The sequence below is a fragment of the Protopterus annectens genome, chromosome 2.part0, assembly GCF_019279795.1.
Source record: "Protopterus annectens isolate FY-2018-M chromosome 2.part0, PAN1.0, whole genome shotgun sequence".
Lineage (NCBI taxonomy): Eukaryota > Metazoa > Chordata > Ceratodontiformes > Protopteridae > Protopterus > Protopterus annectens.
Window position 1 is genome coordinate 701,026,202 of NC_056728.1, and position 24,291 is coordinate 701,050,492.

The window sequence follows — 24,291 nt, forward strand, 5'->3', positions numbered from 1 at the left end:
TGGTTCACACCCATCTTATGTGTAGATGATAGTCAGGCTTTTTTTACTGATGATCTAATTTTGTTCCTGCCCTTCAACATGCAGCTAACATGTAGAAAGACGTATGTGCTGCCACATGGATAATCACAGACCTTCAGACATGTGACACAAGACTGAACTCCTTGTGCTTACTGATCTCCAGCAGATGGCAGTCAAGCAGCAATGTGATCCATACCCTCTACCCTAAAGGAAGAGTGGGAAATAGCTATCCAGTCGTGCCCCCACCCTGTCAGCTTTCTGAGACATGAGATGCTTGTCAAACAAGAGTCATTTCTAGCTCCACCTCTAGTAGGATAGGATTGCTGCTTTTCTGCCTGAATGTACAAAAAAGAAGGGGTCACTAAATTCCTAACTTAATAACAAACCCAAATAAGAAGCTCCGCTCCCAGAAAGCCCTTCTCACCCTGGAGAACATTGATGTCTGTGTAATGACTGAGACGTGGTTTAAAATAGGGCAGAGCATTCTGCCTGTGCAGGGTAAACACCTTCCACATGTTTAGACCAGCTACTGTGCAGGAGGAGTAAAAAAGCTGGCAGTGTCTCCGTCTTCATCCAGAAGAGACTCACATCAAGACTGGTAAAGCAGTATGATGCACTAGAGTTTCTTCATATCCAAATAACCATCAGAAAGGTCCCACACCATATATTAGCTAGATATAGAACTCCCTCTATGACAGAAGAAATCCATAATATCTATCTACAGGAATTAGAACTACTCACAGTTAAACCCAATACCATTTTCCTAGCTGATCTAAACTATCCAACTAAATGCTGGTAAAGCTGCACCATCACTAGTGCACAAGCACAGAGATTCCTAGGCCTAGACAATACAAATGCCCTAGAACAATAAGTCAAAGTACCCAGTAGGGGAATAACATCCTGGATCTTGTCCTTACTTATATGGGAGCATCTTGTACCATCCCTTGCATATCTTCATCACTTGTTAGGTCTGACCGTAAGCAGTCTCCCATGAAATAAAATTGAAACCAGAGATCCCTTCCACCCAAGGTACATTTAGAAATTTCTTTAAGACAAACTACGTACTCCTAAGTGATACATTGCCAAGTTTCAAATCCCCATCAAACCGGTTAACTCCACTGAATACACAGAAATATATAGCACCACACTATACCAGCATGTAAACACCTTCACAGATGCAGCAGTACCCTGCAGGAAAAAGTGCAGGACAAACCCCAAAAATAAAATAAAAGGAAAATAATTTTGACCAAAACTATGAAGAGTTAACTCCCACAATGTTAGAGCCCTTGTCACAGAAATAAATAAACAACTCAGGAGCTTAATAAAATCTGCCAAAGCCAAGTCGTGGGCTAAAATAGCTACCCAAGCCAAGGAAAATCACAAGGCATTTTTAGTTATATTCATAATCTCAAAGCACAACACAGCAATGCACTGAGTTGATTGTGAAAAATGTTACCTACACTGATTCTAAAAATATTGCGAACCTACTGGCCAATAAATTTAGCTCTAACTTTACCTGTCTCTCCCCTCCATCTTTCGAGATATATCTGAAAATGATTTGGCTCCAACTATCACACAAGACCAAATCCTAAAAATGCTATCAAAAGCTAAAAATACTACTTAGATGGGCCCTGACACTATCCCTGGATGCATCTTAAATAGCATTAAGCACAATTTAGCTACACCCCTAACAACAACGTTCAATCTCAGCCTCCATACAGATTTTGCACCAAGCAAATGGAGATCAGCTACAATCATTCCCCTGCTTAATAGAGGACCTTCCACAAACCCAGACAATGACAAATCCAAAAGTCTGACCAGCCTCATACACAAAGCCATGGAAAGACTTATCATGGAACTAATGTCAGGACATAGCGAGCCTCCAAAATCTGGCCAAAGCTTTTGACATAATTCAGCATTTAGGCATAGTAGAAAAGCTAAATAAACTGGGGATAAAGTCCCATGTCACCTGTTGGATTGTCAACAGGCTCATAGATTGGATGCAGGAAATCAAAATAGGGGAAGTTACCTCCACAAAGAGACCAGTCACCAGTGGAGTCCCCCAGGGTTATGTGCTGGGACCTCCCCTGTTTGGCATCTACTTTTCAGAAGTAAAAGCCAAAACCAAAGATGATGACTTAAGTTTGCAGATGGCTGCAAGCTAGGAGACGTTACTGAATCCCCACATGGCTTAGCCATCCTGCAGGAAAGTTTTTCCCGAATAAATAACAGGTGCCAAAATCATATACTGAAACTAAATACCAAAAATGCATAATTGCATCCTTTGGGACATAATCTATCCTATGGAAATACCCCATTAACAATATGCCCCTAAGAGCTGACTCAGTTGTTCAGAATTTGGGAACTTATATGGACAGTGACCTTCCTTTTGACCAACGTGTCCATTTTTGTAAGAAAGTCCTTCTATATTGCACATCTGATATACAAAGGGATTGTGTCCAGATCTAGGAATGCTATTGTCCAACTTCACTCAGACCTCATTAGGTTAGTTATTGAATATATAAAGCCCCCTTTGCTATCCATTTGTCCAGACACATGCAACAACTAAAACACCCACAGAGATACCTTACTGAAAGGACACAAGGCCTAAACAACATGTCCAACATGGACCGATTCAAAGCGCTGTCACTATACTCGGTATTCTATAGGCTGCTAGAGGAGACCTGAGTCTGGCATACAAGGCACCCTCTAACCTAATGATTTACTGCACAGCAGCAAGTCAAATGGCATCAGAAATACTCAATCTAGGGGTCTAAACCTCTTCTACAATATCAACAGAGTGGTTTAGAGGGACAGGTATATCTTGCAGAAGGTATCACTGCTGTGGAATAGACTCCCCATCCACATAAAACAAAGTTAATCCCTGTTCATATTCAAATCCTACTTGGATCTATGGATGGGAAACAGAAAATTTACCCCAGGACTGTCCCCTGTAGTACTAATGGACAGATGCAGCTCCTAAATGCTTTATCCCATGCATGGGCCCCTTCAAACTATCTATGGTATGATCCCAGTTATTCTCATCAGCGGTAATATATAGTTTTCAACCATGAGATGGGTAAGCCCAATTTCTAACCAAATGGGAGAGGTTAATTTGCAGCAAAAAAAGGGATATTGGCTAGGCTTAAAATGGCCTTCAAGGACAGCTAGTCTAGTACTTACCTATGAACCTATAATATTATTTGCTTATAGTAACCGTTATCATGGAAAGTCATTTTTTTCCAACTTGTATAACATCTTGCCTCCCCTTTGTAAGCCATCTAAGTTGGCAGAGTAAGTTAATTATTGAGAAGCATAGCGCTTGGTTCCATGGTTCGGTTCCTGGTTGGGGTGCCTCCTGAGTGGACTCTGCATGTCTGCTACATGACTATGTATATTTTTGCTGAGGACTCCAGATTTTTTCCACATACCAAAAACATGCATTTAGGAAAATTGGTGATTCAGTATTTTTTTTGTATGTAGTATGGATTTTTAGAGTCCACGTACATGATTACATGGACTGGCATGCTGCCTAGAATTAATTTACTGCCATATGTCCATTGCTTGTTGGGATAAGTTTGGCTTGCCAATGTCCTGAAACAGTAAGCTATAATATACCAACAGCCAAAATGCAGAGGAAAGAGAGGATTAGGGAGTATAATGACCAGCTGTTGCAGTAGATAATGGAGAAAGGTGTGGAGAATTAGGGAGAGATCTACCACAGAAACCAGCTCTATGCAAGAGACAGGCTCCATCTTATCCCCGAAGGGACAGTGGTATTTAGTAGTAGGTTAGAATGCTACATCTCATTGACTGTACCTTTAAACTAAGAAGGAAGGGGAGGAAGACTAGCAGAGGCAGAAGAAGGGAGTAGGTGTTTAGGCATGGGAAAGAAGGTAAAAGGAGATGCAGAAAATAGCAAAATAACAAACCAGTGTGACTGCATAGTCTTATTCTTAAGGCAAGGAGTTCAAGTTGAATGACTATAGAGCTGTAAGCAGTATTTAAGGAGGGGGAGATTGGATATTGATGATATCATAGAAATGTGGGAATGTGATCAGAGGGTTGGGACATGGAGCTATCAGGGTTGGTTGTTCAGAAATGACAGAAGTAGAAGAAGATGAGGAGCAATTTGTACATAGGAGAGTCTCAGATGTCAGGTCAGAGAGAAATAACGCCAAATCAGGAATGGGCCAAGGATGCCGCCAAGGTTAGAAGCTAAGTTGTGTCCTGGCAGTTAAGGTAAATGAAAGTGGGAAAGCTGGTGGACTTATAGGTGAATATCAGGCTAGTTGCTGTGAAGGGCCATTTTAAGGCTAGTCAATAATCTGTGGTCAGAATCAAACCCTGTACTTTGTGTCTATGAGGTGAAGATCTTAACCATCATGCCAAACCCACCTGTGTGATACAGTGTAGTGTCCTACAGACATTACCAAAGACAAGACTGGGATACTGGAAGAGGAGTAAAAGAGTGGGGGCAGGTAGAGCAGATTGGGAGATTCTGAGTTGCAAGACAGAGAAGGAAGGAAGGTTGGTTGAGGTCTTAGCCCATGAACAAGTTCAACCAGCTTGTGAAGGACTATACCAGAAAAGATAGAATTATGGACATGGTCCTAACCAGTGCAAACAATGTAATGGATGTTCAGGATAAGACAACTTTAGCCAATGTGGTTTAGAATAGGGCTAAAGGGTAAGAATAAAAATACAGAATGATGTGGAATTTTAGAAGAGCTGGTTATGGTCTTCTGAGGGGGATGGTCAAGAATGTTATTAAGTGCTTGAAAAGGGAGGCACAAACTTTTAAATGAATCTGCTTAAAGTTTTATATGGCTAGGCATCTTACTGTCCTTGTGATCCCTTGCCTAGTAGTGTTTCTCTGTTCCCATAATGCATTAGCAGACTCACTGCAAACTAAGGGAATAAGCAAGTTGTGAGAATGGGTCAGAGACAAGATACCCAGGGCTATAGACAAGGGCTTAAGGAAGAGCCAAAAAGAAGGCCAATGTGGCTACTTGGGAGTGTGAGTCTAGTAATTATATAACAACAGCAGGAGCCTATAACGGTAGAAATGAAGGGTGGGGAGGAGCAGGAGGCACATTACAATGAAGCTAGCAAAAAAGCACTAAAGATGACAGGGATAGTAAAGACAAAAGTTGAAAGGGAGTTAGCAGAAAGCATCAAAAAGGGAAGAAAGGAGTTTTTTCTAATGCCGACTACAGGATGACTTCATAGCTTTGTGCATGCTGCATAGTTTCAGCAACAGAGGAAGTGGCTGGAGCTGACATTTCATGGTAATGTGCATAGGACCATGGCATGATATACATGAGGCATTATATGCTTCACCTTACAGTAGGGATGGTTTATATCTTTTTAAGTTTAGATTCCCTTGCATTAAGAAAAATAAAACAAATGTATCCTTGTCCACAGTGATTCTACTAGAAACAATTTGAGAAGGGGCCAAGGGTGTCAGAGTAATGCAAAAAAGCTATATATATATATATATATATATATATATATATATATATATATATATATATATATATATATATATATATATATATATATATATGTACACACATATATATATATATATGTGTGTGTGTGTGTGTACGCACGTGTGCATGTGTGTATGTAGATCTTATAAAATATAAAAGCTTACACAGACTGCACATAAACAGTTTAATTTGTTTGGGATTAAAATACTACATAATCTGCTTTCTGCAAGAATGTTAATTGCTCTGACTGAAACATTTTAATTAGACTCAAAGAAGAGAAGACAAAGTAAGTATTCACTTTTGTGAAATCTCTGAGAATATTAGGATACCTACTGATAGGAAGAGCTTTCATTTAGAAAGGTAAAAATGTCATGATCATGTGTAGTCAGAATCTTTAAAAGCGATTTCAATGAACACAACAATATAGTTATTGATATATAAATTGTATGTAGTGCTTTTGGAAGTATCATCACCTAAACAGAATTTTAGCTAAACTGAAAAAAGGAACTAATTACTTTTGAGTTGCTTAAAATGTACACTAAATTTTAAATGTAAGCTGTATAGTTGATTAGTCCATAACAAGGTGACTGTCATGAAAATACCTTTTACGAAATAGAAAAACACATAGGGGACATTCAGAAAGATTGGTAATGCAGTCTCGCAATGAGAAAGAGCACAGTGTTCATACAATAATGTGGCCCAGTACTGATTATGGGATTCACGCTGATACAGCATATACACAAATATCACATGCATTAAAATCAACAAAAATAAATTTGCTAAAACTACTTCAAGCTAACTACTGAAACATTCTTTTGTAAAGGGCAGCAAGCTCCTGAGACCCCCAAACTTAAATATACCAAGTCTCTAAGACTGCACAATAGTGGAGAAAGATGAATACTCCACTATCGCCAAAGTAGGTTTTGTAAAATACTTCACTTATCTTATGTTTATTGAAATTACCATTGACAGTTTAACACATTCCATAACTATGCATGTGTAAGTATAGGGACTGTGCAGTGGTGCAGCAGATCAAGCAGAGCCATTAATGAGCTGCAGCCACCCTACCAGTATCAACAGTGCTACAATATGGAGCATGCTGCTGCTGTGCTCACATGACTCAAAGGCCATGTGACATGGAGGTCACATACCAGATGCTATGTCCATTTACACACACACACACACACACGCACACACACACACACACACACACACACACACACACACACACACACACACACACACACACACACACACACACACACACACACACACACACACACACACACGCACACACACACACACACACACACACACACACACACACACGCACACACACACACACACACACACACACACACACACACACACACACACACACACACACACAATGAATCATTTCAGAGGTGCAGCAGTTGCACTGCCTGCAGTCTACAGAAGGGCAGCACAGGGGTAAGGAAGAGTTTCATCTACATCGGTATAAATGTGGGATAGTACAGTCAGAAATGGGGAAGAGCAAGTAGAACAACACAGACAAGGATAATATGAAGATGAGATAGGTGAGTATAGAGGAAGATGAGATAGGTGAGTATAGAGGAGAAAGGGTTTTTTTGGGACATGTGTACATTTTACTTTTTTATTTTCTTATGAAGGGGAAGAGAGGCTTGGTAATAACATTCAACTGGATGGATGAAGGGGGATATAGGGAAAGTGGCAGGGGGCACATTAAACAAATACATACAAAGACAAAGACCAACAGGGTAAGTGGTGAGACAAAAAGATGGGGTAAGAAGGAGTCACACACATACAGACAAAGGGTTGACATTTGGTGATGAGAAGGATTGGAAGAACAAGGGGATGGCAAAGGAAACACAAGGAAGGTGAACACAATGATGGGAGGGGGAGGGGGGTGTTGGTCCATACAGTCTGGCCAGAGATGAACCTGTTCTGAATTCAGTCACCTTTGTAGTAGACATAAGGGGCAGGTGCAGCCTGCTATGTCCAAATAAGCTGGCTGAACACATGACTCTAAAAGCTATGCAAAGAGACATTCCAGGGTACTAATCTGGGCATCCAGCCACCATCCATCTGGACTCACACAAATTCAACACTTCCTGCAGAGTTACCCAGATGGCCCCTCCACACTGCTCCTTTTCTAAGAAGTGTCTACAGAGGCTACCAGCAAGCCCTCCAGGTTTCCTTCCAGACGTTGACCTTCATCACCCTTTAGTAAGCCAAGACTGGGGACCACTGGGGACTCATCAGGACGTGCAGTGGCAGTTGCAGGATGTGGTGGTCATTGACTCACCTTTATGTTCACCACAGCCAATTCTGTAGAAAAGAAAAAAAAAATAAACGGAGATAAGAAATACATCAGAATAACTCTTTGCCCATTCTGTCCATCAAAGATTGCTGACCTCTTACATATTCTCTAGTATTGTAAATATGCACAAAACCTTTGGAACCCATTAAGGGTCAAACTTGAGAAAATGAGTTATAGAAAATCTACCCTTTCATGGGAATTTGCTATCTTACATGTAAGTTCAGTTGCTATACCCCAATCTGACCTATACATCCACATTGCTCTTTTTGCGTTAGCCAAGCTTTATATTACCCAGAACCTACTGGATAGGACAAACATAATGTGGAAAGGCTTTACAAACATGGCCTCTAAATACATTACATCTCATAAGTTGATCATAGGAAAAAGCATTAAGCATGTCAGATATCAGAGTTTTTGGAACCTCATCCTCAGACACATTTTGAAATAAGTTATAGCATGAACACATACATCAAGTAAGCCTACTTAACTTGGAGGTCTTTTCCTCTTGATAAATAAATGGTGAAAGATTCTGACAAATTATCCCTGATTTCTTAGTAGTTTTATAAATATTTTTTATCTTAACTCGTAGCACTGTATGTAAATAGTTGTACATATTTGAGTTTGAATTATCCTTTTATTCACCACATATTTCTAATCTTATACCCTTTATAATTGTAATTGTTTAATTGAACCTGTCTGTGACCTCCTTTCTTCTTTTCTCTTCCTTTGCTCCATTAAAAATGTATTTATTTATTTATTTATTTTACATTTGTTGACCGGGCTAGTCCAGCTGGATAATTTCCATTTTCAGTGGAGGCCCGGGGAGAAAAGCTCCACAGATAAAAACAAGGTTATCAAAATTAAACATTTAAGCAACAATGCATACATATTAGTCTAGTAAAAAAACACATAGTGCTATCTATGTATTGAGAAAGACATTAATTCTTTACACTACAATTTTGTCAGGATGGGGTATTACATATTTTAAAATGTATATACATAAATGTAAAAGACATTGTTTGTACCCTTTTTTTTTTTTTTTTTTTAGAGAACAGTACAGTAATTAAGTCATTTGTGATAACAGAGAAAGATTGGAATTTTGAAATAGGGAGATGTGATGGTAGAAAGAAAAAAGTAGATTAGTCTGGATTGGTACAAGAGCAGAGCCAGAAGTTGTTCAGATGTGAAAGAAGTTGTTTTTTGAAAAGATGAAAAGAGCCTAGAGAGGTAATGTGTGAGGGGAGGTTATTCCATATTTTCCCTACGGAGTTGGAGAATAGGCAGTTACCTGCTGAATTTGTTATTCTAGTTGTGTTGACTTGTAGCTTTTCGGCAGATCGCAGCTGTTTCAAGTTATTGTAGGGGGTCAAGTGGTTACTGAGAGCAGGTGTTTTTGTTGGTTGATAAAGAATGTTATGTGTAATTAAAAGTTGTTGATAGATAAGCTTGTTAGGTAGTTCTAACCAGTGTAAGTGTTTTAAGTTTTGACAGTGGTGAGTTCTGTACTGGGATGCTGTGGCAAAACGAGCTATATTGTGGTAGGATGTAGTCAGTTTCCTTAGGTTGCTTTTAGAGAGATTGGTGTAAATAGAGGAAGCATACAGTAGGGTAGAGATAAGATGTGATTGTGCTAAGGTGGTCCGTGCTTCTGGTGTAAGGAAGGGTTTGATTCTGTACAGTGAACCAATCTTTTTATTAACTGCTTTTATAGTGTTATTGATGTGACAATCATAGTTAAGATTATTATCAATAGTAACACCAAGCAGTTTGGTAGTGGAGACTGGGGAGATGAGGGAATTATCACTTACAGTAATAGTAAAGTTTAGTTGAGAAGATTTGTGGGTAGGTGAGAATAGTAATAGTTTTGTTTTCTTGGAGTTGAGGAGAAGACATCTTTTTGAGAACCACTGTTCGACAGTAGAAAAGGTAGATTGTGTGAGTGACTGGAGTTCAGATTGGGTGGAAGCTGTGCAAATAATGGTAGAATCATCTGCATATTGTATACAGGTAGTGTTTTGGATAGATGATTGAAGATCATTAATAAAGATGGAGAATAAGAGTGGACCTAATATTGATCCTTGAGGTACTCCTAAAGAGATAGGTAGTAGAGCAGATAGAGAATTTTTCCAGAGTACTGCTTGTTGTCGGTTTTCAAGATAGGATGAGAGCCAGGTTAACGAAGAGAAATCCAAGGCAAGGGATTTTAATATGTGTAGAAGAAGTGTATGGTTGACCATGTCGAAGGCCTTTGACAGGTCTAGGAAAAGAGAAGAGGTTAGTTTGTTGCTGTTACGGTTACAGTTGATGGTGTTGGTAAAAGAAAGTAGTGCAGTGGTAGTACTATGTGAGGGTCTAAATCCATGTTGAGTGTTTGCTAGTAGATTGTTATGAAGGAGATGGTTAAGTAGTTGTTTGTGTATACATTTTTCCATGATTTTAGCTAGTGGAGATAATAGTGCTATAGGGCGAAAGTTAGAAAAGTCAGTGGAAAATATAATCTGTAATTTTAAGAAAGGAAGTAAAAGTGTGCACATCTGTTTTGGATTTGTCAGGGTGTTTTCTTTTATATGGCAATGTCAACTTGTTGTTCTTTTATGGTTTGTTCAATAAGTATTTGAAAATGCAATAAAATAAATGTTGGAAAAAAAGAAATACATCAGAAAAATATCAATAAATGCACATAAACATGTCTGTATTGTAGCCAGTATTTATTTTATATTTGTTGGCCGGGAAAGTCCGACTGGATGCATGTCCATTTTCAGCGGAGGCCCGGGGAGAAAAGCTCGACAGTTAAATTTTAAGTAAAATATAAGGTGTATACAGAAGCATTCAAATTTACATAGATAGTACCAAACTTAGCATTGACTAGTAACATAGCATTCAAGCTTAATCCAAATTTACATAAATAGTACCAAACTTAACATTGACTAGTAACATAGCATTGAAGCTTAAGATTTAACACATTTACATAGACTGAACACATATTTTACAGTCTTAGGTTGAGACATTACATAATGGTACATAATTGTAGTACTTTAGAAAAGAGAAATAAATTGAGAGAAGAAATAAAACAGAAAAAAATCAATAAGTGTACATAAACAAGTGACATACAATGTAGTGCCACATCACAAAATCCCCTATAATACCCTGGACATACCCCATCAGCTGGAGATCCTGGCCCATTTCTGCTGGCAGGTGACATGATAAGCCTCAATTTCATGTAGTCCAGCAAAACAGAAACTAGCAGAAACACATCAGCATATCCTTGGTAAATAATGTGAAAAACAGGTGCAACTACAAGGCTTATATAACAGTTTGAATTTAACACATGCCACCTTAAATAAAGCAGGTGGCTCTCCTTTCCTAACCTCTTCTTCCCACTGCTGGAGAAGGTCTGAGTGGGATTTCCACAGGTCACTGTAGTTATGGCAGCATCGCTCACAGGACTGAGGGATGCCACTTGCACCACTCAGCTCCTTGGCAAGTTGCTGCCATGTATCCATCTTATACATCTGGCCCTCATATATGCCAAGCAGGCACTCTCTGTGATTGCTATGCAGAAGGTCCAGGACAATCCTGCATTCATTCATGCCAGGCTAAAGTTCTTCCAAAGGCAGAGCCTGATGAAGCCATGGCCACTCTATAGGTGTTACTTAAGAGAAAAAAAAGATGTCCATGGCATACAATTATATAGCATGGAAACTATGTAATGCACCCACTACCCACATGCACAAAATGATAAGGCCATCACACATGGTAGATCAGTGCTAATGCAAATCAGTCTATCCACTCAACATATCAACACTCTGTTAACCTGCCCAAACCAGCAGTATGCCAAGATGGGCCACTAGTCAGGCCTCCCTACAATTTAGCGCAGTGCCATAGATTGCAAAGTTCCAGGCTATGTACATGGCTGTGCACCAGTACATATTAGGACAGACTCATGACTCAGTAACATTCATTCTATATCGCATTATTTGCGTAACACCAGTGCTGTGGGGCATGTTAGCCTTCAAGAAAAGGCATAGTTAGCTTTGTGCCACTGGCCACATTACAGTGAGCAAATGGAATTGTCAAAGGAAAAAACTTCAAAGACCAATACACGTAAGGTTCAGTTAAGGCACTTTTAATTTACTTGCCACAAGGAGACAAAAGCATGAAAATACAAGGATTTGTCTAACTACTAACAGGAAGTATTTTCATTCTTATACTGTTTTACAAGACATGGCCTTCTATGGCTGACATAATCAAACACAACTTTCAGTATTGTTCTACAGCAGATGTTACTCAGATTTTCTGCTGACATGACTAGTGAGAAACTTTTGAGAAAACCAACCTGGCCTTGGTGATCATTAATCCATTTACAAGCCTCTATTGTACAGTGTTACTTTTCAAGGTACTCTTCTAATTCAGATACAAGCAAATGCTGATTGCAGTTCATACTTTCAAACAGGCTTTGTCCTAATTATCTATAGATTCTACAGCTGTGTATTTTCTCACACCATAAGCGGAACTTCTTGTCTAAGTTTCATACAAGTAGTATTGTTCTATTCATTATTTTCCTAACATAAGCAGGAATCATCTGCTTCTCAGTAAATTTCCAAGGCACAAGCAAGATTTTAGCTAACAATACAAGGTCAGAAAGCATCTGCAGTTTGTACAGATTTATACAGTATGAAATAGAATAAATGTGTTAACCCTTTTCAAGCTCTAAATGCACTAAGCATATTACTAATACACACATTAATATATATTTTTCTGACAGGAATATTCATAGTTATGAAATAAAAGGCCCTTTATTAAATTATAGGCAATCCAACTCAATATGGGAGTTGTAGTAAGGTAGTACCAGTATACAGCAGCCATGCATGGATCAAGCAAAGAACAGGGACACGTGCTACTTGTGAAGGGAGCTTGCAGCTATAATAGGAAGAGATGTTGGCTAACAGGGGCTGTGTGAGGAAATGTGATGTGACAGTGTACAGGCTGTCCACCTGTGATAAGCCACATTACCAGGGATTACAGTACAGGCCAAGGGGGTGAGGTAACACCACCAGAGACAGACTATGCTATAGAGGGCAGGCTAACAGTCTCATAGAATGAAGGGAAGGCTGCAGATGTGTGTAGGCATGGATGGTGTGAAGTGGGGTCCAGGGGGCCACAGCCTGCAATAAATGCTTCATTGCCTTTATGGTTTGTCATCTGCATGTTACATCTGTGTTATATACACAGTACCAGTGTGTGGCACAATGTTGTGGCCTGGCCTATGCCACCATTTTATAGCAGCCATATCACATATCACCTGCACAGATGTAGCATGGCTACTGTTCATTAATTTGAGATGTGGGCCATGTCAACAAATGTGGACTGAACATTGTTGTACCCACATATGTACAAGTACCAAGATGGGCCCAAAAGACCATCACTGGCTGTAGAAGTTTACTCCAGAAGAGACATAGGTGGTCACGCAGGCCTCATGCATCCATAACAAGCAAATGTGAGGTAAGGACGAAGATGACAAAACCTTATGGGATTAGCTGTCTAGGTCCTGGTGTGTCATATTAATGCCATGGAAAACCATAGCAGGACATTACAGCCAGCTGATATAGGGTAACATATAATTTTGCATGCGTGAACAAGGTGCATGCTGTTGCTGGGGACACATGGTGGGGGGGGTATGTGTCTTTTGACTTTATATGCACTTGATATGCACTTGATATGCATTGCTATGTATGCACCATATAGTATTGGGGTTGTCACCTAAGTCTCACCAGAACTACATTTTTCTTTTTCTGCCTTTATAGGTGTCATTGATGTGGGCTCATATAGAACAGGACAGGAAATGCTTATAATCAGCATATTACCAGTTCATGATGATGGGGGATACACAGAGCACAATCACAGAGAGAGAGGAATTGCTGATATCCCTGTCTGGGGATAGAAACTGCACACTTATACCAGGGGAAGGTCTGTATGTGGGGCTGGACTGGTGGTAATACCACCTGCATCTGTTGAGGATGAACCAGGATGGTATGACCATATGCCAGTAACACAGCACAGTGGTGAGCCACTGTTACTGCTTTACCAATAGTAAGCATCAACATTTCCGTCCTTCATGTACATCAGGAATGCAACTGTCATGACCTGAGTAGCAATGTATATATGTGTCTTTTGACTTTATATGCACTTGATATGCATTACTATGTATGCACCATAGAGTATTGGGGTTGTCACCTAAGTCTCACCAGAACTACATTTTTCTTTTTCTGCCTTTATAGGTGTCATTGGTGTGGGGTCATATAGAACAGGACAGAAAATGCTTATAATCAGCATATTACTAGTTCATGATGATGACAGCAATGTGCCCCTAGTGCAGTTGGATAAAATAGTGACACTATCCGCAACAAGAACAGTGGAGGTCACACTACCACTCACACCTGCAGATATACCAGTGGTGGGCTGCGATGTACCCACCCCACTTCCCCTGCTTTAGTGATGACCATCCAGATCATGGAAGATCATCACAGTATGTACCGTCCTCATCTGCACACATGCCAACAGAGGATGGTGCTGCCACCTCACAGCCCATACTCACCTCACAGCTCATATGTGCTGTGGCTCATAACACCTACTTATAGTTATCCCACTCCTTCTCAGCAGATGTATATCACTCATGTTCTTTCAGAGATCATCAATGTGTTGCATAGCAAGTGTGAAGATATATGTGATGTTTTGTGATACCTGCACATATGGCAGCAGAGAATGGAAGAGACTAGAAGAAGGCACAGTTGCTAAGAGCAGTGGAGGGCTACTTGGCATCCATTGCAGCCACCACAATATATGCATCTCCCACCAACTATAGCCATGATAAAGGTGCCCTATATGATGTAGAGTTACAGGACAGACCTCCACAGTTGTACGACATCACACCAAGGCCTGTCACACCTGTTACACTTCCCATGATTGCCTCCACCCCAGGCCTGGACATGTTGATAACCATGGCAATCATTCATCTGGCTCCATTGTGAAAACAATAAATAGAGTCAGCCTGTTCAAGTCATGCAGTTGTACACCATCCATGTTGTCATCTGATTGTCCAGTCTGCAGCACCATGACATGGGTGTCTGCATGGATATATCTGTTGTATACAAAACAGGGCCAGTGCTCATAGTTGTGGATAACACTTCATTGGCTACACTGTGTGTACACCCCATATGGCCAGCCAGAGGTGGTCACTCAATTCCATGCCATCTGTGCCATCTGGTGGTGTCTAGCATGTAGTGCCTCATTGGGGCCATCAGTATGGGCATGGACATAGCCATTAGCAATGTACCACCCTCCACCTGTGCAGCCACAACAGATGCTACATACACACAGTCACAAAGTGCTGCACTATGTAATGCACAGAAGGCCTCCTGACCCAGTATTTAAAGGCCACCAAGATTATCCAACCTGCATGTCCCATTTGGAAGCGCATCCTTGTCCCTTAACAGTGTGCTACCTGACAATCCCCCCAACCAGCCATTTGTGTGCCTAACTACATTATCCATCTTCCATAACCCATCTATCCTTCCTCCTATGTTACTAGTGTTGTTCCCCTGCCACAATGGCCTACCCCCCCTCTCCCTGTGCAAATGATGATGACAATGCCCTGTCCGCCCTTCATACTTTGTGGGCTAGGTAATATCTGATGCACAATGTGGCCATCCATTACATTTTACTCCATTGAATAGGCATGCTACTGCATGCATCAGTTTTATTCTATCATGTGTCTGTCATGGCCATTAGTTGTGTTCAGACAGCACCTCTTTTCCAGAGCTACAGTATATGGCTCCCACCTCAGCCTTACAAGGAATTCCACTGTAGCCAAGGCCTCAGACTCCCCACCTGGTTTCTCCTCTGTTGCTGATTCCGGTCTGACTGGTACTCCAGTGGTATAACAGTGCTGAAGTTGTTTATGTAGGACCATGTTGTACAGTACTGCACATATGACAAATAGCTTGTTGCAGGTCTCCAGCATACTGTAGCACATCACAAGAAGTACATAAGCCATGGAAAAAGGCCTTCAGCACTCTGAGCACATCATCAATAAAGTTATGGTCTACAACAATGCAATTCCGTGCTGTGTGCCATGTCTGATATGGTCTGAAAGCTGTGGGTGGGTGTCATGAGACACAGCTACAAGGCATAACCTTCAACACACAAAGCTGGACAACAATATGACTGGATTGTAGCCTCCATACCTATGGGCTTGCTTTCTTAGCCTAGGAGGACCTATGTGCACCTGCTCATTAGTTGACCCTTTGGAAATCATGCTACATAAACCACTGGTATAGGCTGCACATGTGCTAGCATTAAGAATCATAGGAATTGCCTGGATGGTGCACAGACACACTATAAATAATACTATGATCATTGTATACCACCTGGCAGTTAATGAAGTGTAAGCCGTTCTAAGTGAAATTCCAGATGCCATGTGAAGCAGGCGGTGCCATGATAGCAGTTATGGTACAGCCTATAATCCCAGAACATCAGGAAATGGGATATGTCATAGAATACCAACATAGTGGTGTTTCTCTCCTTTGCTGCCCATGGGACCCACATATGCTACTCCACTAGGTATGAACCTATGAACATGCTGCAGCATCACATCCAGAAAATCATGTACAATTCATAAAAAGGCACCTGTGAAATTTCTGATGTATCCCCTGCTGGATACCAAAAAGTCTCTGTGGATAATGCTATACAGTCTTCAATGTTCACTAGAATAGGCATTCCATGCATTTCACATGATTCCTAGGGAGGATGGCACATGTTTACATGATCCTGTATGGTATCTCTGTCCACACAGTAGTGGCCAACTATGTCTCTGTCATAAAGTGACAGACTTGTTTGTAATGATGATGCCATCAGTGTGCAACACTGTATTGACTGGTGCCTCCTACAAGTGCTGTTCAGCTAATGCAGATACCAAGCCCTAGTAATTTAATGAAAACAGAGATCATGTTAACCTACAAATCACAGTATTCAGAATAGTTAATTGCCAAGCCTCACTTTGCTATTTTAACAATTTCTGAATCACTTGGCCCTGTCTGATGTCATCATTTGCATATGCAATGGCTCTCATTTCCATAATTCCATGTGCATATCATTATACAATAATTTACATTTGAAGGATACCATTTCCCACAAGTGCAATTGTACTATGCCCCTCTGAAATGCCACATCCCTGCACATCATCTCTTACTGCATTATTTTGCATAACCATAACACACTGCACTATTAGTTTTTGGATACCCACATAATATAATATCTGTAAGTATGATCCTTTTAAGCATCTTGAAGTGATTCTTTTTAGTGCAAACAGAGCAATTGTATTAAAGAGTTCTACTTTTTGGCTACCATATATTTCAGAATCAATTTATGCAATATGTACAGTATAACATAAAGGACAAAATCTTAGAAATAACAAGGAATTGTTCAAAACTGCACTGTATATATTCAAATAGATTTTCAAAATTCATGTATCTGTTTGTGGTGAGGACAGTAACTCTTTCCCACTATGGTGACTTTTCCCTTCCCCACCCCCACAAAATGGTAGTTGTGTACTTACCATAATACTGGATCCTTTCATCTTCAGCAGTCTGCTTGTCATTTCACAAGGAATAAAGTCTTCCAAGACAGAAATTTTAGGGAAGTGGAAGATGCTGATTCAAAAGGTGCCTTTGTTAAGGGTTCAAGCACAAAACTGAGATCCCATGGAGGGACTGGTTCTCTGACTAGTGGATGAAGCAGAAATGTACCTCAAAGGAAAGTTTTACAAGATCTGTAAGAGGCAAATGAATGAGAATAAAAGCCTTGCTGAAAGTTAATGATGCTAGCAAGCTGAAATTTAATCATAGAGTAACTATAACCATACCTCTCAACCTCTTAGTGCAAGAAATCTGGACAAAACCTAACAAAATGCGTGGACAAAGCCCCCAAAATAGAACATATTTTAAATATTGCTCTTATAAACTTAAAATGTTGCTAGAGTAATGGTTTATTTTAACATACATTTTCTGAAGGATTTGAAGTCTGAAACTCAACTGTATGCCATTATTTTGTGACTTCAATCCTCAGATCATCTTAGTGATTTACCAGAAAACCACAAATTTTATGAGGAATAGACCAAAATATGAGCCAAAAATCTGGACCTTCTGTGAAAATCTGGACAGTTGAGAGATATGAGAACCCAAATAAAATATATCAGAAAGAAAGAGAAGCACTTGCAGAATGGAAGCAGTAAATTAATTTATTCCCTGAGTAACAGCTTATGTAGCAAAACATGTCAATTTGCTTCTGTACACTCTACAAGTAGAGTCTTTTTGGGATGCAGAAAGTATGTGACCACCTGTTGAGACATAAGTGGAACTACAGAAGCCACATGGCTAGCTTGAGTTTAAAAGATCTGGGTGAGGTAACCCCAAGAGATGGAAAAGAGGATCCTTCCTCAGGATAATATGCCAAAGGGGGGGGTCCCCTGTGATTTGGCCTGAGAAGGGGGAACTAGATTTGTCTGGGCCAGTACAGAGCAATGACAATCACAGAAATCTTGCATCTGATTGCTTTCTGAAAAAATCTCGACATCCTGGGAAGAAGGGGAAAGGCATAAAGGAGCCCACATAGCCACTGTCTGACCAGAGAGTCTCTTGGAGACTGTCCATCTGGGAGAAATCAGGGCAAAGTATTTGCTGTGCTTGGTGTTTGTAGGGGAGAGGCAAAGAGACTGCACTGAGGATAGCCCATCACCGCAAGATTTGATGAGCTACCTGCAGATTGAAACATCACTCATGAAGCAAGGAAATGGATCTGCTGAGTCTGTTGGCAAGGCATGTAAATCTGCTGGGGATGTGTGTTACTATCAAGAAAGGATGTAAAGCTATCACCCCTGCCATACTCTTATGACCTCTCTGTACAGGGGTAGGAATTGGTTCCTCCCTGTTTGTTGATGTACTAAACCAATGTTATGTTGTCCATTTGGATGGATATTACTCCTGGAAGAAAGTAGTCCTGCAGTTCCTGCAGTGCTAGCAGGACTGCCCTCATCTCCAGGACATTGGTGTGTAGATTGGCCTCTTGATCTAACCATGTACTTTAGTCCATTCTCTCCTGAGAATGTGAACTTAACCCAATGAGGAGACATCCATAGCAAGCATGGCCATGGGTAAAAAGGTAGCAGCAGGGGAGAGAGTCATCAACTACTGAAGGTGATTGTAGAGTTTCATTATTCAAATGAGTGATGACAGAAAGTCCTGTAGCTGAGGCCACTGAGCTTTGAGGAGCCACTGTAATAGCCTCATGTGGAACCTGGCTATGTGCACCATTACAGTAATCAGACCATCAGGCCCAGTTTCCACAGGACAAGAACTGATGGAGGAAATGGCAACCATAGAAGAATCCAGACTGCTAGCAAATGATGGTACTCTTTCTGGTGGAAGAGAGATATAGAACGGGATCTGTTGTCTATATGTGGCATCCACTGAATTGAATGATCTGTGTTGTCTCCAAATAGGATTTCTAATAGTTGACAGAAATTCCCAAGGGCAGCAAAATTGGAGCAAATAATCCCCGGTGCTGAGAAGAGATTCCTTCAATGAAGCAGCAAGGAGCCCATCATCCAGGTATAGGAACAGTCTGATCCTGAGTAGAATCAAGTTCACTGCTACCACAGCTATACACTTGGTGAACACCAGCGGACTGTAGAGAGACTGAAAGGCAGGGCTGTGAAATGAAAGTGACTGTCTCCTAGGTAAAAGCATAGAAATCTTCTAATGTGGAGGCAAGCATTTGGAGGTTCAGTCAAGTGCATCCAATTGTTCAGCCATAGACAAAGCAACCTTGGTTTCACCTTGCCAATCCTGGAACCAAAAAGAACCAGGAGTAGTAACCAGACGCTGTGTGGTCTGGGGGGACCTCTTTGATGGCTCTTGCTCTTTTTGTCTGGCCACTTCTCACTGGTGGGTTGTACATCTGGAAATGGCTATTTTGTGGGAGGGTACTGAGAAAAGCCTATGGATATTATCCTTCTTACCCATAAATCCTGCATGATGTCCTTCCACATGGCTAGACAGAGGGATAAGCGTCCCCAGTCAGGGTTCATATTTTACATATTTTTACATACTTTTGTCTTAATTTTTCTGATTTTATAGGGAATGCATTTTATACTATTTATATAAATATATATATATATATATATATATATATATATATATTTTTTTTTTTTTTTTTTAATATATATTTTTCCTTCTTTGCAAATTTTGTCAATTGAATTGACTAAGTGCTACACACTGAATTTCTTTGTGATGGCTCCTTTAAGATGATGCTTCGCTTCCTAGGGGCTTGGCAGTCATGTGATTGAACACAAAAATTAAAACCAAGAAATGTTCCAAAATGAAAAAAAAAATCCAAGCAAGAAGGTGTAGCCCAAGAGCTCAAACCACACACTGGATACAAAAATGGTTTAATTAAGCGCTTTCGTCGACTACAGACTTCTTCAGAATAATAAATAATCAAGTGAAGTCACATTTTATACACAACCCTACCAGTTCATTGAATAAAAATAATTAATTACATAATTTCCTCTAACTGTAGTAGATATGAGAAACAAAACAAAAAAGTCTAAACAATTCATTGATTAAAAAATACACTTCAAAAACTTGGAATAATGTCTGTTAAACCATAAAATTAAATACAGTACATGGACTTTAACCTAAGCAAGGAACTAATGGACAACCTGTCATTGAGCCAGGTGGCTGACAGACATTTGTTCTTTTTTGCCACTTTAGTTCCTTGAATTCAAGGTATGCATCAAAGGGTCCCCCCGGATACCCAGGTCAACATGATCAATGGCTGCAAATCTAAACGAGTGTGTAGGGAAGGTCTTAATGTGTTTTAACAAAGCATTACTCTCATTGTATTGCTTGATGTCATACAGATGCTGATACATTCTTTGTTTAAGGGCTCTTTTAGTTTTACCTATATAGAATCCATCACAGGAATCGCACATTGCCAAGTAAACAACCCCTTCTGAATAACAATAATACTTTTTTCAGGGCATGATGGTTCCAAACCCTTTTCCTACCAATTTAACTTTGTCAATAATGTAAGGACATTGTGCTTGCCTGCAACAACTGCTGTCTGTTTTTGTCCTATCTGTATTCCCGTCCCAGATGTGAAAACAGCTTGTATGCTTTTAGAAAACATTAACTTTTAGTAAATGTGCACTAGCTATCTTTAAATAAAACTAAATTATATACTATTCTAGTAAATGCACTGAAGTATTTAGGTAGAAGGAAAGCTGTTATCTCTTATTCATTTCCAATAATTTCAAATTTTACTTTTTAACAAGTCGCTTGTCCTTGAATCTTTTAATTTTATAATTCCCTCTGCAAACAATTCCCAGAAATTTTGAGATTTATTGCCTGCAATTGTAGTCAGCTTGATTCCATGAAAACATAAGAACAGAGTGTACAGTTGTCTCAGCTGCAAACACCTTAACTCATATTGAACATTTATTTGCTAAGGAAAATTTTTCATTACATTCACAGTGTTCTATTTTTTTAAATCTCACATGCTTACACAAAAAAATTGTTATTAGATTAAACCAAAGGCATTAATCCATTCATTTTGATGATTGGATGGGAGATAGGAAATTCACCCCGGGGATCACTTCTGTGGCAAAAGCCAGGGTACTGTTTGGCTAGGCTTATATAGGCCCTAGGGCCAATAGCCTAGTACCTACCTATGAACCTATGAAAACATTGTAACTTTACATATATTATAAGCAGTGCACTTTTACAGCCCATCCCCACCTCTATAGGCCAAAGATTACAGCACATTAACTTGAATGTTCTTTTTTCCAACCTTTCCTCTCATTTTTCATTGTAATGCCTACATTTCTTAAAACTAAAGAAGAAAAAAGTACTTGTTTACTTTGGTATCTTTATCACATATAACATCCACTGAAAATACTTTACTATATAACATGCAATTTACATCATGGAATTGTTTTACTTACAGTTATATCTTCTTTTTTCTTTTCCTTTTAGCATCTTTCCAAACATTGACTTGAAATGGGGTATATGTCTTTCAGTCCCACCTCAAGTTTAACAAAGTCAACAAAAAGTCCAATCTTTTTCAGCCACTTTTTCTTGTAAAGCTACACTTCACAAATGTAGTTGATGCTTTATTGTCTTACATTTGTTCACTAATTTCATTGTCTCTGGTATTCTTCCTAATCATATCCATCTCCTAGCCCCAGACTCCAGTTCAAGTTTGAGGTACTTCCAACTCTTCTAGACAACTCCTGTGCTTTTATTTCTTTCTCTCAAGCATTTTACTTTGGAATAGTAGAAAAGTTTTCACCGGCAAAGTCTCTCTATGAACTTTATTATCAAAAGAATGAGAAGTAGAGTCCCCTCCTTCCTGATGACTCACCCCTTGTTGGACAAACTTTTGTGTTTCATCCTTAGCCTGTTCTGTATAAAAATGACTTTGATCCTTCAGCAAAAAAAAAAAATATATATATATATATATATATATATATATATATATATATATATATTCTGAAGACAGCTGGATGCAGCAGCTTGAATCTCACACCTGCTTTTCAACATTCCATGATTGCCGTGATTAATTTGCTTCTCTTCTGCATGGTGTACGGTGAATAATTAATTTCCACAAAACCTACCACTGTCTCCAGTTTTTAGTACTTTACCCTTCTGACACAATTTTGGCAGGATCAACTCTTGCTGCTGGTTTGATTTCACCTTTACTAATGCAAGTCTTTGCTTCTTTTTTATGGCCAGTTTTAGAGCATATACATGGTGTGTCCTTTCAATTAACAAATCTTTTGCGAAATAAAAGCCCAGTTGCTTATTTGTGCTTTCATAAAATGAATGCAGTCTGTTCCTTCCAGTTTCTCTGTTATAGCAAAAAATTTCAGTTTTTCTCTGTGTGATCTATCCTCTAACTCTACCAATTTTTTGAAACAGTTCTTCTTGAGCAGTCTCATACTCAGCCAGCCTCTTGTTCATTTCAGTCTCTGATTTTTACAGTTTTTTCACTTCTTCTGAATAGTCATTTAAAGCATCTTCCATTTTTTCCAGCCTTTTGATGTTTGAGTTGATATACTCCTTCAAAGTTTCATTTATTTTAATCAGCTCTGAGTACACTTGATTTACTTTTTTCCTCTAAATTACTGGAAGCCATTTTTTATGCCAAGCCTGGAGCTTAAACTGTTATTTGCTGAACAGCTACAGGATTCTTCTCAGTCAGTGTTTTTTTTTCTCTAACTTTCCTAGTTGATTTTCTTTCAGGTTCTCTTAAGTTTCTTCTTTGCTGACATCCAGGAAATGTACTTACTAGCTACTAACTGAATTTTACTAAAACTGGCGAATTACAAGTCCTTATGTCTCAGTTTCTTTTTTCACATTAGGAGAGCTGAAATTAAGCTGCTGATCAGTGTGGAGCTATCTTGGTAGGTCTACAGCAGTGATTTTATTATAAGTGTGCATTTAGAAACTTAGCACTATTTAAGGTTCTTTAATTCAGCACTGCTAAATATTTTGCATTTGTAGTATTATCATCAAACATTTACCATTGATTGAGTCAGCTGAGGTACCTTATGTGTAGGTGTGGAGTCTGGATATTCTGCTGTGTCTGTGTGCTTTTGATCAGGTGCTCTTGTTTTACCCAACATTATACCTCTCAACCTCTTAGAGCAAGAAATCTGGAGAAAGCCATAAATAAAAGTGCGACATAGGCCCCAAAATAGAGACAATTTTTAAACATTGCTCTTACTAACTTAGAAAGTTGATAGAATAACAGGTTTTACATTAGTATGAATTTTCTGAATTGTATGAAATCTGAAACTCAAATGTCTGTCATTATTTTTTAACTTCAGTCTTACCCAGTTCAGAAGATTCATAACAAATCCAAATCTCTTAGTAGAATCTTTTGGGAAGTGGAATGGATCAGGAGAGTGTCCAGATAAGGAAGATTTTGAATTCCTCAAAATCTGCAAAAAGCAATCACATGAGATGGGCACTTTGTGACTACCTATGGGGTAGCTGAAAGACCAAAGAGTAAAGTAGAAATCTAAAAGTGATATGAAGAGACAAAGAACCTCACAAATTCTAGCATGTTAGATGAATAGGAATATGAAAACAAACATCCTTTAAATCTAATGTCAGCAAAATGACTCAGGAAAGAATCATTGCAGGTATGGACTGAGGGCAATATCTTGAAACCTGGAATTTTGAGAAGGGTATCAAGAGAAAAAATGTTCAAAACTGACTCCAACTGACCTCCTTTCTGAGAACCAAAAACATTCTTGAATAAAATCCTGTTGTTTTCTAGATGAGGGCCACAACGTCTATTGCCCCTGAGTGAAGAGGTCTTAAAGAGAAGGAA